This window comes from Trachypithecus francoisi, unplaced genomic scaffold (genome assembly GCF_009764315.1).
Source record: "Trachypithecus francoisi isolate TF-2019V2 unplaced genomic scaffold, Tfra_2.0 Lachesis_group17, whole genome shotgun sequence".
In the NCBI taxonomy this organism is placed as follows: Eukaryota; Metazoa; Chordata; class Mammalia; order Primates; family Cercopithecidae; genus Trachypithecus; species Trachypithecus francoisi.
Window position 1 is genome coordinate 103559954 of NW_022681462.1, and position 15605 is coordinate 103575558.

Genomic DNA, 15605 nt, shown 5'->3' on the forward strand with positions numbered 1-15605 from the left:
TTGAGTGCAACTCAGGCCTCAAACCCAGTTTCCACGAGGTTAAGCAAGAAGCCTGACTCTCTCACCATGTCTGGGTGCTGTTGAGGCCATGGCGTCAAGGGCAATCTGCAGTTAATTGCTTCTCATTCTTGCTTTGTGGTTCAGACAGGACCAAATGAGAGATCAGGACTTTAAGGCAGAGGACGAACCTGAGAGATAATTTCAATGTCATTAATTCATTGAGATTCTTAATCTTACTTTTCTGAATAGTTGATTAAATAGGTAGTGACACTTTTGGTTACATGCCTGCGAACATCTCAAAAAACTGATAGACTCTCTGAGCTCCTCATGGGCAAAGCCTCTTTTAGAATAATTCATATCTGTTAGTCAACTTGTAAATTATTCATTTTTTGATTAATATGCTAATTAAACATTTGCTGTTAAAAAGGTATAAATATCTCTCATTGCCTAAAGTAATTAGAATAAGTAATTATTTAAACATTGTAATTCTGATGTTAAATAATAGCTATGAGAGAAAAGGGAAGGAGATGACATAAAAATATGCTTGATATAATTTCAAATGTTGAACCAAATAACAATATTTCATGTTGTTTATGTAAATGTAGACATATGCTTTGGAAGGCTGTAATACCTATTTCCTTTTGGACGAGTCATCAGTTTTCATCTCACTGAAATGTACAATCTAGAATTGTAATTTTTGCTCTTCTCTAGCCTCTTTTAAAAAGAAAATATAAATTATTTCAATCCATCTATCATGTAACTTGTGTGTATTTTATTTTAACCTTTATTCGACGGTGAATTTTTAAGTGACTATTATTACCAAGTGTGATGCCAGGTGCTGGGGATGCCAAGTTGACCAGGGCTTGGAGTGATCCACACAATTTGCAAATTTATCAGGGTATTACTCGGATCACTGGAGTATAGAATCTTGCCCATCTAGTAGGCAATAATGTGTAAACTTTAGATCATATGACTTTATCTGGTACAAAAAATCATTGATACATACTCTATAATACATGTACATGTCTTCCTATAATAAATGCATGTTTTATTACTATAAGCAGAAATGTTAAAGTCAATTTTTGTGTGAGATTAGGCTTTGACATTCCCAAATTTGCAAGTTGATGAATGCATAGAAAAACATCAAGACCCATGTCTTTATCGCTAACATATTTTCATCTATGGATCTGAGTCATTTAATGCTTGGTTTTACTTACATTCTAAAGAAAAGCATAATTTCTAGATTTTAGGTATTCATTCATCTGTCCACCAATATAACACTTGCACATTTCTTAATAAATTCAGTATATAAGGGTAAAATATACATGTTGGATGAGGTAGATAATGAATAATTGTGGCTGTAAATCCACAATTAAAATAGTCTTACTGATTATTTTGGTTTGGGGGTTCTAAGTGTCTACAATGTGATTGAAAGTGAACTTGTACGAAGCATTTGAAAGAAAGTTCTGCCATGTTCTTATTGATGACTTTGTAAGATCATCTTTAATCCATGTCTTCTAGGTAGACATTTTCAAACCACTTGTACATTTCTCTGTGTAACTTAATTAAAGCCAAATAATAGACTCTGTAAATCCTATACACTCAATCCTTTTCTGTCACAGGAGGAGCTTATCTAATTGGTGAGCTGGGAAGAAGAAAAAGGGGCTGCACTGCCCAGGCCGCCTCCCTTCAAAACTCTTGGTAGTAAGCTGCTGTCTTCAGGGGCACTTGTTCTTCCCTGCCCTCAGAGGTGGATCTTTTTTTTTTTTTTTTTTATGTTAGCAAGTAAAAGGAGTCAGTAGAGGCAAAGTATCAGCTCCTCCATCTATCATGGAGCTCCACCCTTCCCTGGACACAACTCATGTGTCAGACATGACACTTGGTTATGGGTGAAAGTACCAGTCTCAGTAGTAAATCAAGTATTAATATAGTTTTAGAAATAATTTAGATAAAAATTATTATATTTCCAAATTTCATGGTTTCTTCTTATAACACAGTTGGTCACCTTGCACATCTCAGAAGCATGTGCACATATGTTTAAAAACAGAACATTAAAGTACAGCCAAATGCCACTTTCTTCCACTAAGATGTTCCTAATCTTGCCATCCTGAAATCCTGACTTCTTCTAATACCTCATGGTCTTTTACTGGCTCTGGTTTGTGACAACCACTTTAATTTCAGGAAATAACAGCTAATATGTAATACTTGCTAATCAACAGGTGTTCGCTTCATATCTTCCAATGATCTGGTGGCCACTGAAGATCAGAAATCTTCTCCTATTCATGTTCGCATCATCCTAGCACCTGTGAACTGTATGCCATGAGGGTTCTTTATAAATGCCAATAAAAGAATGAGTAAATATTCTACCTCATCTCAACCTTCCAATGTGTACAGGACAAGATAGGATAGGCGACCTTGAGACTCCATGGAGCATGACATGACTAAGACAAGGAAACAAGAGGACAATTGTGGTTTTCAGTGCAGAGAAAAACCCTGGGCCAGGAGTCATATTTTTATCCAGAACTCCTGTGTAACATTTAGGGGATGTAGATGGCTCTTTGTCATTCGTCTTTTTGCTTTACTGATAGAGTATCTTCAAATGCAACAGAAGAGATTGTAAAGTGCATTTGTGGGCAGGGTGATAATTTTTCTGGATCAAAATAAAAAATATAACTAAGTATCTTGAATACAATTTATCTTATAGTATATGTAACTCTGTACATAATAATGCATAGTGGAATCATTGGAACACGACACACTCAGATTGAATCTCTGAGCTATTATCTGTGCCCAGATAACTGATGAAGTTACTTCTCCTGTCTATGCCTCAGTTTCCTCCTCTGTAAAATGGGTGTAAGCATATCAACTATCAGAATAGTTGTCAGCCTCATATGAGGTAATGAATGTTGATTTTGAACTATTCCCCTAATTATAATTGAGCAAGAATCAAACTATTACCAAGCTTATTTCATTAAGAAAAACATGCCATTTTAAAACATTGAAAAGTTAGCCCAAGACAACAATCCAAGAGCTTCCAAGAGTGAATACAGTTTTTATAAAAAGGAATAAATAAATAAATCATTGAGGGGGATAGCCCCACAGTAATTGCTAGGGAAAGATACAAAAGAAAAGCAGACAAGTGATACACATTTTCTTTTCTTAATATGTTTTCTTAAGATTTACTGCTTCCTATATTATTGTTGTAAAATGTTATGGTAAAACCCTTATCAATTTCTTCATTTTTTAAAAGCAAAGCCTGTCAAGTGGTTCATGAGCTGAAATACGGAGATAAATAGCCAAAGAACCAGGAAAAATCTTAGGACCTAAAAGGTGCTCAGGTAGAGCAAATACACAGTTTATACACTGTAAGGGCAGCAAGGGTCGTTTATAAAGTAATATTGAGCATATCTGAGTTTTTACAATTTCTTTGTTGTAAGAAATTTTTTGCATTTGCCTCCTTTACCCAACAATAGACAGAGGCTAATGAACAGGTGTCCTCCAAATGCCTGAACTCCAAAAGAGAAAACAGTATTTGCAAAAGATAACATGAAATATGCAAATGAAGACATGTCCTTGCTATGGTACATTTTTCCCATTAGGAAGAGGGATTGGCATTTCTCACATCACTTGGCCCCACCGTTCTCTCTCAAAGGGTGATCTCTGGACTATTTGCATCAGTCTCCCCTGGGAATTTGTGAGAAATCCAAATTCTTGGACCCATCTAAAACTGACTAGAGCTGAAAATCTTAAGGTCAGGCCCATCAATCTGCATTTGAATGGTCCCTCTGGATGGTTCTGATATACATTCAAGTTTGAGAACCACTGATATATACACTTGACACATTAAAATATGAGTGACCATCCTCACATTTACACCACACAACCTCAGGACTGGAGGGTGCTGCTAGCCCAGGACGCTACCTGAGTTGCTCTATGAATATCCTTGTTTACTATTTGTGCCTTATTTTTGAATTTTAATATAAATAGCTAGCTAACCAGACAGACACAGATGTAGATATAGACAGTGGATACAGAGAAGTGTAGACCTGTATTTCAGCCCCAAGTTAGTGATTAATCACAGAGAAGAGAACCCAAGACAGAATGGAAATAGACTTGGATTGCTATGGAGCAGAATTGGAACGAAGGTTGTTCGCTTCCTTCTCTTCTCTCTCTCCAGTCTCCCATAGTGCTTCATTCTCCTCACACCCCTCCAAGCTGATGGTTGTTTTGTCAGCACATGTGAGATGAATATGAAGATTAAAGAATCTCTTAGGTAAAGGTAGGCAAGCTTTCCCAACCCATTTATTTTAGTGAAGAGAAAACCAAGGCTCAGAGAGACCCCTCTTGCTCAACTGGATTTTACTAACTCTTTGGAGTGCCTCAGACAACCAGCAAGGAAATTCTGTTTTCTATTCTATTAGTGCTGGAAAACAATGCTATTCACCCAGGGGACACTCAACAAAACCAGGGAACACTCAGCAAAGAGTGCCAGTCAGCCTGAATGCAGGCGTCTTGATAACAATAGATGGCAAAGCTAAAGTTCACAAAGGTGAGGATTTAATTCTCTTCTCAGGCTTCAGGCTATTTGTTTTCACATTTTTGAGGAAGCGCACACTCACAGTGCCTTTTTCAGAGAAAAGAAAAAGTACAGCATTATTCTGAAGAGTAATTACATTTACAATATGCTAATCTAAATTATAAAAAATCTATAAAATTTTATATAATAATTTTGCAAAAAATAAGAAACATGTCTTTTTCATTAAGCTTATGAATAAAATAAAAAGCTTATTCATTCCTTTCTTCTCCAGAGATTTGCATAATGTGTAGCTATAATAGATGCTCACTAAATCTGTGAATTGGATGATTGAATGAATGAATACAGGAAAAAACCCTCACTGTTCATGAGTTGAGTCTCAATTTCTAAGAATTCATTTATTCATGGCTTCTTATCACACCACCATCTGAGATAGAAGGTAATACTTGATTCAACAAATTTCTACTGAGTACTTAATCTATACTCAACACGGACTTCTAAACAGATACTTGTCAGTGTTGGGTAATAAATGCAACAAAAAGAGTATTTACTTGGTACTAAAATAATACAGGTAGTATCATTTATTTTTTCCAAAGGGTCAAGAAATTCTTGTAACTAAAAATAAAATTGAAGCTGGTTTTGAAGAGTGAGTGTGAGTATTGAAAGGCAGGCAATGGAGGGCCTTTCAGGAACTAGGAAGTTTAGAGCCATTCAAAGGTGGCACCTTGCGTCTGCTCTGCTGCGTTTTTTGAATGAATCAGTGGTCCAATTTCTAGAATTGATCAAGAGGTACATTTTTTTTTAACCACATGCTTGAAGGAGGATCCCATGCATCCAACAAACACTTATTCCAAGACACCTTTCTGAACGTTTCCTTGGATACTGGGTGTAGATGCCCTCCAAGAAACCAACTCCTCTATGAACTACGTAAGTAGTTCTCTGTGTAGATACAGTCCTTGAAGCAAACGGTGTTATCTTATTTTCAGTGATAAAGTGCCTGCTGTTCTCTTCTCTCCTAGCCCTGTCCTGATATTTTCTGTAATTGTATTAAACGGATTTGTTCCAGGAACGAACACCTTTACTGTAATTATCGTTAAGGAAATGAACTTCACACCTGAGTATCCAGACCTGCAAGATTTTATCTGAACATCAATGTTGAATTATTGGTTTGTAACACTGGCCAGGTTGGTGAGAAAATAAATGCATGCAGGCCACACTGAAGAGACAGGAATCAGCAAGCCCTGATTACTGGAAACAGCCTTTGAGATCCTTTGGTAGGCATTATGCTGTACAGTGTCACTTGAATTGCTGCCTGGTGTCATTGGCAATAAAATGTCCTTGCAGAAACGTGTAGTTTCCTGATGAGCGTGCACTCATAGCATGAAACAAGGAACATCGTCTCACTTCATTTGGTTCATTACCTATGTGTTCTTTCCTGTAGTAGATTTGCAGAGGTTTTATTACATTTAGAATTTCGGGAGATATTTTATAATGCTCGTTAAAAGGATTATACAACAGAGAATGTCTTTCTCAGGAAGAACGCACTAAAGCCAGTTACTATACCAAGATGTACCATAGATTGGTTAACTGGTGGGTTAAATGACATCTTCCTATGATAATAATGACTTGCAGAAATATACTAATCCTTTATTTTTACTTTTTTTTTTTTTAGACAGGGTCTTGCTCTGTCGCCCAAGTTGGAGAGCTGTGGCAATCTCAGCTCACAGCAACCACCTTCTCCCAGGCTCAAACGATCTCCCCACTTCTCAGCCTTGAATTACCTGGGACTACAGGCATGCACCACCACTCCCAGCCAATTTTTGTATTTTTTGTAGCATCAAGATTTTGCAGTGTTGCCCATACTGGTCTTGAACTCCTGAGCGCAAGCGATCCACCTGCCTGCCTTAACCTCCCAAATTACAGGTGTGAGCCATGGTGCCCGGTCTAGTCCTTACTGTTTATTGAGAACATGTTTAGAAATACCAGTTAGTAAGTGAAAAAGCCATGATTCAAACACTGCTGCTGTCAAAGCCCAGATGCTTCCGCCTTATGTGTATACTTGTGTTTGGGGGTGGAAGGAGGATGTTGCCTGTCTACACTAGCCAGAAGCACAACTGCATGTCTTCAACTCCTTCATCTCTTACCCTTTGCTTTTATCACACTAACCTTTCTTGGGTCCTCTGTCACCTAAACAAGCTGAGTCCCAGTTTACTCATTAAAAAAATAAAAAATAAAAGGAGTAGAGTAATAATTCGCATTGCATAGGGTCCTTCTGAAGGTTAAATGTAATCATGTCTGTAGATTGCTCGGTGCAAGAAATTTAATTTCGTCTCCATTTTGTGCCTCCTTGTTATGAAAATTTGCTCAAGGGATTGTGCTTATTTCTGTGTTTATTGTTGTTTCAATCATGCTGGTGTTTAGGATCATTGAAGACCCATGACTACCTTCTGGATTCTAGCTACAGGAGTATTAATATAAATGGGGAATAGACTCTGACTCCAGGGGTCTTCCTAAGTGGAGTGCAAAGTACACAGAAACAGCTCTGTGTGTTAAGCTCCACAATAGCCATGTGAGATAAGGTCTGGGAGGTCACAAAGAATAAATAAGCAATTATACATGCAAGTCCTAGGGAAAGAGTGTGGTCCTGATGTTAACACCTTTTCTTCTCCATTTTATTGCCTTATGCTGTTAGTTACTTAGCACGTAGCCCTAATAGATATTGATAAGATATAGTTATCAGGGGCAATGCAATCCATCAAAAGACCCTCCTCTGAATCTTGCTTTTTTAAAATATATTGTTGGTTTATAGGTTTATAAAGCGTATAAAAATATCTGGATCTACTGTGTTAAATAAGTAAAAAGTAAATGTATTTTGCCATTCCTTGTTAACTATATTAATTGATAGTAGCTATTTGTAGACAATCTGATTGTTAAGACTTTTAAATAATGAGTCTGGGCTGCCCAAAATTGCTGACACTTACTGAATACATAAAATAAGATCTCTGTCAAATGTACTTTTTAAGTGATATTTCCCATTATTCTGACCATATGCTATTGCAATGTCATTTTCTGTGTATCATGGAAACTTGTGCTTCCATTTTCCATGCTGGGGATGTTGCAGGGCTTAGGACCTTTGCCACCAGGAGCACGTACAGCTGACACCACCAGCTCTGTGGCCACTGGGCTCTACCACAACCTGGGACCTCCCAGATGGTAATCATCTGGGAGAGAGCTGGTTTGTAGCAGCTCCTCTATCTACCCTTGAGAGAAAGATTGCAGGGAGTGAGATAATAGAGTAGATTTTCCTAGGGTAAAAGCTCTCAAAAGTCAACATTCCAAAGCATTATACATCTGTGTCTATTTTTCTTTCGTCTTAGATTACAAACAGGCAAACATTTCCTGGGAGCGTTGATAGCACAAGTGTGGCTTGCAGAGTAGAAAGGATTTTTCATGTTACCATGGGGACACCCGAGTGTGAAAAAATATAACCTTTCTCTCCCCTTAGCTCTTAAGATAAGTGCAGAGCTTGAAGCCTTTTATCTGTGGCCATTTATTTATTTTTATATATCTTTTAAAAACTACAACTTGCTTCATTTTCTTTCATGACAATTTCATGAAAGGCAGTGTCTTTTAAGCAGCAGTGTCTTTACTGCGGTGTGAGCTTTCACTACAGTGGATGGACCCCTTGCTGGACATCAGCCCGGCCCCTGGCATGTGCAGCACTGAGCCTGGGCTCCTGCCCCACAGAGACAGGCAGTAGAATGAGAGTGGCATGACCAGAGCTCAGGACTTCGTGAGACGCCCTGCATCCAGATCCCGACTTTCCTGCTACAGAGGACAAACATGGTTCCAACTTTCTCCCAACTGAGAAAATGTTAGCCAATTGCCTAACACACAGAGGTGAACTGTTGATGATTACTCGTTATAAATGAAGTGACTTTTGACCCAGCATAAACCCTAGCAGATTGCACACCCACCCTGTCTCTTGAGTCAAAAGACGCTGTGCCACCCAGATGCACTGGTCAGCAGAGGAGCAAAGGTGGTTCCCTGGAGGGAGACAGGATGCTCCATGTCCCCGGGGATCCAGGCATCCTCCTCCCTTCTAAGGGGCATAGAACATCTGAGGAAAGTTGATAACTTTCTCAAGAATCAGCTCATTTCAGCACAAATCTTGATATATAGATTTGTTTAATAAAATGAATTTATGAATGAGGAATGAGGGACATCATGCTTGAAAAGTTTCATTCAAAAAACACGGAAGAAGAATTCCATCCACTGAGGAGGCAGAAAGTGGTCAGAAAGTCTCACTTTCACACAACTGACAAGAAAACGTTAATATAGTTACAGAATTATAACCTGTCCGAGTCCTCTAAGGAAGTGAAAAACTCCACAGACGAGAGAAAGGACTCAGAACCCCGTTCACATCTGGAAGATTTAGGGGGTGAAGGTGATGGACATAAAGGCACTGAGGAAGGCCGTGGACATTTCGTTGCCTTCTGAAAGTCAGGTGTAGGCTGACAGCACAGTGCCTGGGTCCCCGGAGACTCAGTGAGTCCTCACTCAGGAGTGCCTGCTCCTGGGGCACCAGTCCCCCAACCTCCCACCTCTCCAAGGCCTGGACTACCACACTTGGTTCTCAGTTGGCTGGAGTCTGGAAATCGTGAATATAGTTACCCTCCGTCCAGAAGCAGAAAGGCCCTAAAATATTTTAATTCCTCTCTTCCTGTCTTGGTTATATGTAATAGTTTTGAGTGTTTTAGCTACGTTGTATTTTAACCTGATGAAATGCTGGTATTATTCTAAGTCAAGCTTGTTTATATTAATTGCATACTTATCATTCTTCCCTCTTTATTCCTCCTTCAAAACTTTCATCCTGGATTACTTTCTTTCGACCTGAAATACAACCTTTAATATTTCTTTTAAAGCAGATCTTCTGGTGGTTCATTCTCTTATTTTTTGTTTGTCTGAATTTTTTTTCCCTGTCCTCATTCTTAAATTAGGTCATATAATTACAGGTTAAGAAATGTCTTTTCTCAGCACATTGAAGGTACCTCACTGAAATCTTGTTTCCATTCATGATAATAAAAATCTTATTGGCCAGACATGATGGCTCACACCTATAATTCTTGCTCTTTGAGTGGCCAAGGTAGACGGATCACTTGAGCTCAGGAGTCCAAGATAAGTCTGGGCGACATAGCAAGACCCTGTCTCTACCTACCGCCCCTGCTCCTCAACAAAAAAAACTCATCAACGTAACTCTGGCTCTTTTGCAGATACATGTCTTTTTTGTCTTGCTACTTTCTAGGATTTATTTCTACACTATCCATTCCGTTCCATTTATTTATAATTTTGCTCATTGTAGTAAATTTCAGTGGTATTTCTGATGTTGAACATGTTTCTTGCATTACTGAAATAAATACAAGTTAATTAAGGTATACGTTTTAATACATTTATTTGTTTATCTAATACATATTTAAAGTTTTGCATTTATAATCATAAATGAAATTAGTTCTGAAGTTTTTCATTTTCCTCCTTCATTTTCATAATCAAACTTGTATTAACATAATAAAATGTTTATTGTATTAAAAAGCAAGGGTGGGGAGAGGAAAAAGTGTTTATAAGATCTTTGATGACTGTTTCAAATCCATTTAAGGTTGTTAGTCTACTCAGGAATTTTCTTTATTTTCAACCCATTGTTAACATTCTGTATTTTCTAGCAACTCATCTATTACACTTGGACCACCAAAGTTATTCATATATACTTATTTTATTTATTTTGTCTGTAATCTCTGTTATCTGCTTGGCTGTTTCCCAATTTCTTAATTTAGTGTTGTATTTTCTTCTGTTTTTCTTTTCTTTTTTTTTGCAATGTGTGGTGCATGAGCTTGTTACATCCAACAACTGGGGTTGTTAAACTTCTTAATTGCTTTGTTTTTGACATTATTTGATGACCCGGGCTTGTAAAACTCCTTTATTACTTTTTTTCAGGCATTACTTTCTGTTAAACTGATTTCTGCCTTGCATTTATTATATCTGTCTTTTCTACTTTTGTCAGCATTTTAATTTGTTCATCTTCCAACAATTTCTTTTGAAACCCTAGCTCATTCATGTATTCTGATGAATGTAAAGGTATAAAATTATTTTCATGATCTGATATTAGTATGTGCTCCAAATTCTGACACATAGCATTTACATTGTTGATTTATAATTATTTTCCAATTTCCTCAATGTTGTTTTTCCTCAACTCAAATTATTTTATAATGCTATATAATTTTCAGATACCAGAAATTTCTTTTTGCTTTCATTTTGTTAACATTTTCTCATTTTATTGCATTCAATAAAGTGGGTATAAAGTTGATCCTTGGAAATTAATGTGTGTGTGTGTACGCTAATGCCCAGTAAAATTTCATGAATAATTCATATATTATTTTAAAAACAAAGTCTCTGTTTTGTGTAAAGTTCATGCACACATATCTATATTAAACCTTATTGTTATTCATATCTTCTATGTCTTTGCTTATTTTTGACTTTCTTGATCTACCTATTTAGGAAAGTTATGTTAAAAAAATTCCCAACTATATTTGTTAGTTGACATATTTTACATGGTAATTTTATCTGTTGTTTTATTATTTGGTGTTGGTTATGTTAAAAATTCACATGTTCATCAATATTATTTCTTCTTGATGCATTTTTTTCTCTTGCTGATATGAAACGTCACTTTCTATTCATTGTCATTTTTTTGTCTTAAAATTAAATCTATTTTTTTGATAGTCAAATAGGTACTCTTCCTTTCTTTGCTCTATACTTCTTAGCTATCTTTTTAAATTTTCAAACTTTATGTATCTTATCTTTCTGTTTTTAAGTACTTCTCTTATAAAAAACAAGGGCAGAGAATTGTATTGTATTGTTTTTTATTTCATTTTAAACAATCCCAAGAGTTTATATTTTGGTTGGTGGATTTAATTCATTAGCATTTATTGTAATTACCAAATCTTCATTCCCAAACATGCTTTATAACTTTATCTTTGTATTTTCTAGTATTTCTCACTCTCCTTTTTTATTTTTATTTTTTGGACATCAAGTACAAAAAATAAATGGGTGCTTCTGCTGAGAGCATAAAATCATTATGGGTATATGCAAAATTCTTTCTTAGTTTATGAACTCATTTACTATTCTATCTATTTGCTTGTTTATTTATCCTTTTTTCATATTCCTGTTCTACATGCTCATTTCTTTCCCCACTGTAGAAAACCACCTCATCGTGTTCAGTTGTGCCTATCATTACTATTTGACTATGATTTTGTAAAATATCTACTGTCATTTTATACTGTGACTTTAATTGAGCAAAATACTGCAATATCATGCATCTCCTTCAACTTATTTCTTTTGTCTACTCTTAGTGCCTTATGTTGAAGATACATACTTATTATTCTTAACCACCTTTTATAAGCTTAGACTCATATATCTCAGTGTAAACTGGCTATTTACACTAATGGCTACAACATCTCATAAGAGACACCCAAATGGAAAGTCACCAGGTTTACTGAAAATGGGCATTTCTTCACACGTAAACGATGACATAATCCCCCGACCCCCTGCTCAAGTATAAAAATCTCACAGTGAAAATAGAAATCTAAACTCTATTATGGACTAAGTCCATGCCTTCATTCAGTGTATTAGAGTATTCAGTTCATCACCCACTGCTGTAGGTTGTATTTCCCGAACCGCTCTCAGATCACTACCTGTGCCTAAGTGACGTACCTCGTTGCCTCTGTCTATGTCATTGTAAAAATAATCTAAGAGCCCACCTCTTTAAGCCTCCAGAAGTGGCTCTCTAACACCTTACATGTTGTTTCTGGTGGACTTTCTAGAACACATGTCTGGTCAGCTTATGGGTCTTCAGTGCTTTCTCGTCACATATGGGGTAAAGTCTAAGTTTCCTGGTTAAAACCAAACCCTCCCTGTTTTTCCTCTTTCCACTTTTAACTGGACCCTATGATTCAGCCACACACAAAGGCTGCTGATCCCCGGGCCTCCTGCTTTACACCTCCATGTTTTGCATATGACAGTTTATCCACTGGGCTCCTTTCCTCATTCTTTTTTTTTTTTTTTTTTTTTTTTGGTTCTTTGCAAAACTACTCATTTTAAAGGATTTAACTCAGAAATCTGCTCTTCTATAGAAGGCTATTCTCCTCTCACCTCCACCCCCAACCTAAATTTAACCTTTCCTCTGCTAGAGTCCCTTTGTTCTTACATTCAGTTTCCTCTGACATCAGAGCATTTAAACTTGTGGCTTCCTTGCTTGGAATTCTCTTCCACAAGCTATTTGCAGAGGTCAACTTTTGCCCAAATACCACTTTATAAGAGAACCTCTCTCTGCAGTGCTATAACATGGCAACTCCCCTCCCATACACTCTCCCTCCTTCATACCGTCCTTTATTCTCCTTGACTTGTAATGTTCATGCATTGCTCCGCTGTGGTCTGCACCTGCAACAGTAACAGTCAATGAACTCAAGTGAATTTAACTCTGTTGCACTATGATTTCTCTTACTTTAAGTAGACCTCTAAATTAGAATACATTCTTTGTTATATCCCAATCAAAATGATGAAAATCTTCTAAAACTTCCATTACAAAGGTTATATACTGATTGTAAATGTTTGCAAAACATAAACATAACACAAAAATATAAATAATAATTACTCATAAGCCTACCACCCAAAGACAACCATTTATTTCTAGTATTCATCTATCATTGATTTATGTTCTTTTTAATGCTTATCTAGTTGTTACTGTTCTAGCTAAAGAATTGTATTATCTGCAGTTTTTTCATGCACATGCTATATAAACTCTTCATAAATATTACTTTTAAACTGTTGTACTTTATTCTGTTAAATATAAACATCAAAATCAAAATATAGTTAGTAATTTCAAAGCAGTTGGGACCACAGGCTATTTCCAATTATATAAACATCACACAAGATATGTATTTTTTAAAGAAATAATTTTTCCTGCATTTTTATTCTTTCCTTAAGATAGTCTCTTATAATTATCAACATAAGAGATATAAATTATTTTAGATTTCTTTACGTATCACCCATTTAAAAAATAACTTTTCAAATGAGGTCTAAATTTCAAAAATTCAGACAAATGTTCTGGTCTTAGTGGGCCAATTTTATGGGCTTAGTATCCCTATGAAACAGTTACAAAGGAGCTTGTTCTCCCCTTCCACAATTTGAGGACACACGTAGGGGCCACTGTCTGGGAGCCAGAAAGCGGGCCCTCGTCAGATGCCAAATCTGTCAGCACTTTGACTTTGAACCGTCTTTCCTCTGGAATTGTGAGCAATACACTTCTGCTGTTTATAAGCCACCCAGTCTATGTTATTTTGTTATAGCAGCCTGAACAAACTGACACTCACATAGCTGTGGTCATATATTACAGATACCATGTTCCTTTTTCAAGACGATGAGTTGTTTTATGTGTATTTATATGAATGAAATAATTAGTTCTCTTAGTTTATTCACACAAGAGAAATGATCAAAGAGATTTACTATAATTGCCCTGTGTATTAGTCAGTTCTCACACTGTTATAAAGAAATACCTAGACTGGGTGATGTATAAAGAAAAAAGGTTTAATTGGCTCATAGTTCTGCAGACTGTACAGGAAACATAGCAGCTTCTGGGAAGATATCAGGAAACTTACAGTCATGACAGAGAGAGAAGGAGAAGCAGGCACATTTTACGTGACTGGAGCAGGATAAAGAAAGAGATGGGGAATATGCTATACACTTTTAAGCAAACAGATCCCCTGAAAACTCTATCATTAGAACAGCATCAAAGGGGGAAACCTGCCTCCAGGATACAATCACCTTCCACCAGGACCCACCTCCAACACTGGGGATTATAATTCAACATGAGATCTGAGTGGGGACACAGATCCAAATCATATCATTCCATCCCCAGCTCCTCCCAAATCTCATGTCCTTCTCACATTGCAAAACACAATTATGTCTTTCCAACATCCCCCAAAGTTTTAACTCTTTTCAGCCTTACTCAAATGTACACAGTCCAAAGTATCATTGGAGACAAATTTAGTCCCTTCCACCAATAAGCCTGTATAATAACAACAAAAAAATTTGTTACTTCTGAGATAAAATGGAGTTACAGTCATTGGATAAATACTACAATCACAAAAGAGAAAAACTGTCCAAAAGAAAGGGGCTACAGGTCCTTTGCAAGTTTGAAACCCAGGAAGGCAGTCATTAAACCTTAAATATTTAAAATAATCCCCTTTGACTCCATCTCTCGCATCCAGGACACACTGGTGCAAGGGGTGAGCTCCCACAGCCTTGGGCAGCCCCCTCCCTGAGGCTTTGCAAAGTACAGCCCCTTCTACTACCTCAGCTGCTTTCATGAGCTGGCATAAAGTGCCTGTAGCTTTTCCAGGCACAGGGTGCAAGCTGTTGGTGGATCTGCCATTCTGGGGCCTGGAAGATGGTGGCCTCTTCTCACAGATCCCCTAGGTGGTTCCCAGTGGGGTATCTCTGTGGTGGTTTCAACCCCACATTTATCCTCTGCACTGCTGTAGTAGAGGTTCTCTATAAGGGCCCTACCCCTGCAGCAGGCTTCTGCTTGGACAGCCAGGCTTTTCCATATATAGTCTGAAATACAGGCAGAGATTCCCAACCCTCAATTCTTGCATTCTGTGTACCTACAGGCTTTACATTAGGTGAAAACCACCAAGGATTACGGCTTACACCCTCTGAAACAGCAGCCAAAGCTCTACCTAGGCCTCTTTTAGCCACGACTTGTGCTGGAGCTGCTAGGATGCCAGGAGCAGTGCCCTGAACCTGTGAAGGAAAGTAGGAGTCTGGGCCTGGCCCGGGAAACCACTCTTCCTTCCTAGGTCTCTAGGCATGTGATGGGAAAAGCTACTGCAAAAATCTCTAAAATGCCTTCAAGGCCTTTTTCCCTATTGCCTTTGCTATCAGCATTTACTTTCCTTTTAATCATGCAAATTTCTGCAGCAAGCTTGAATTGCTCTCCAAAAAATGAGCTTTTCTTTTCTAC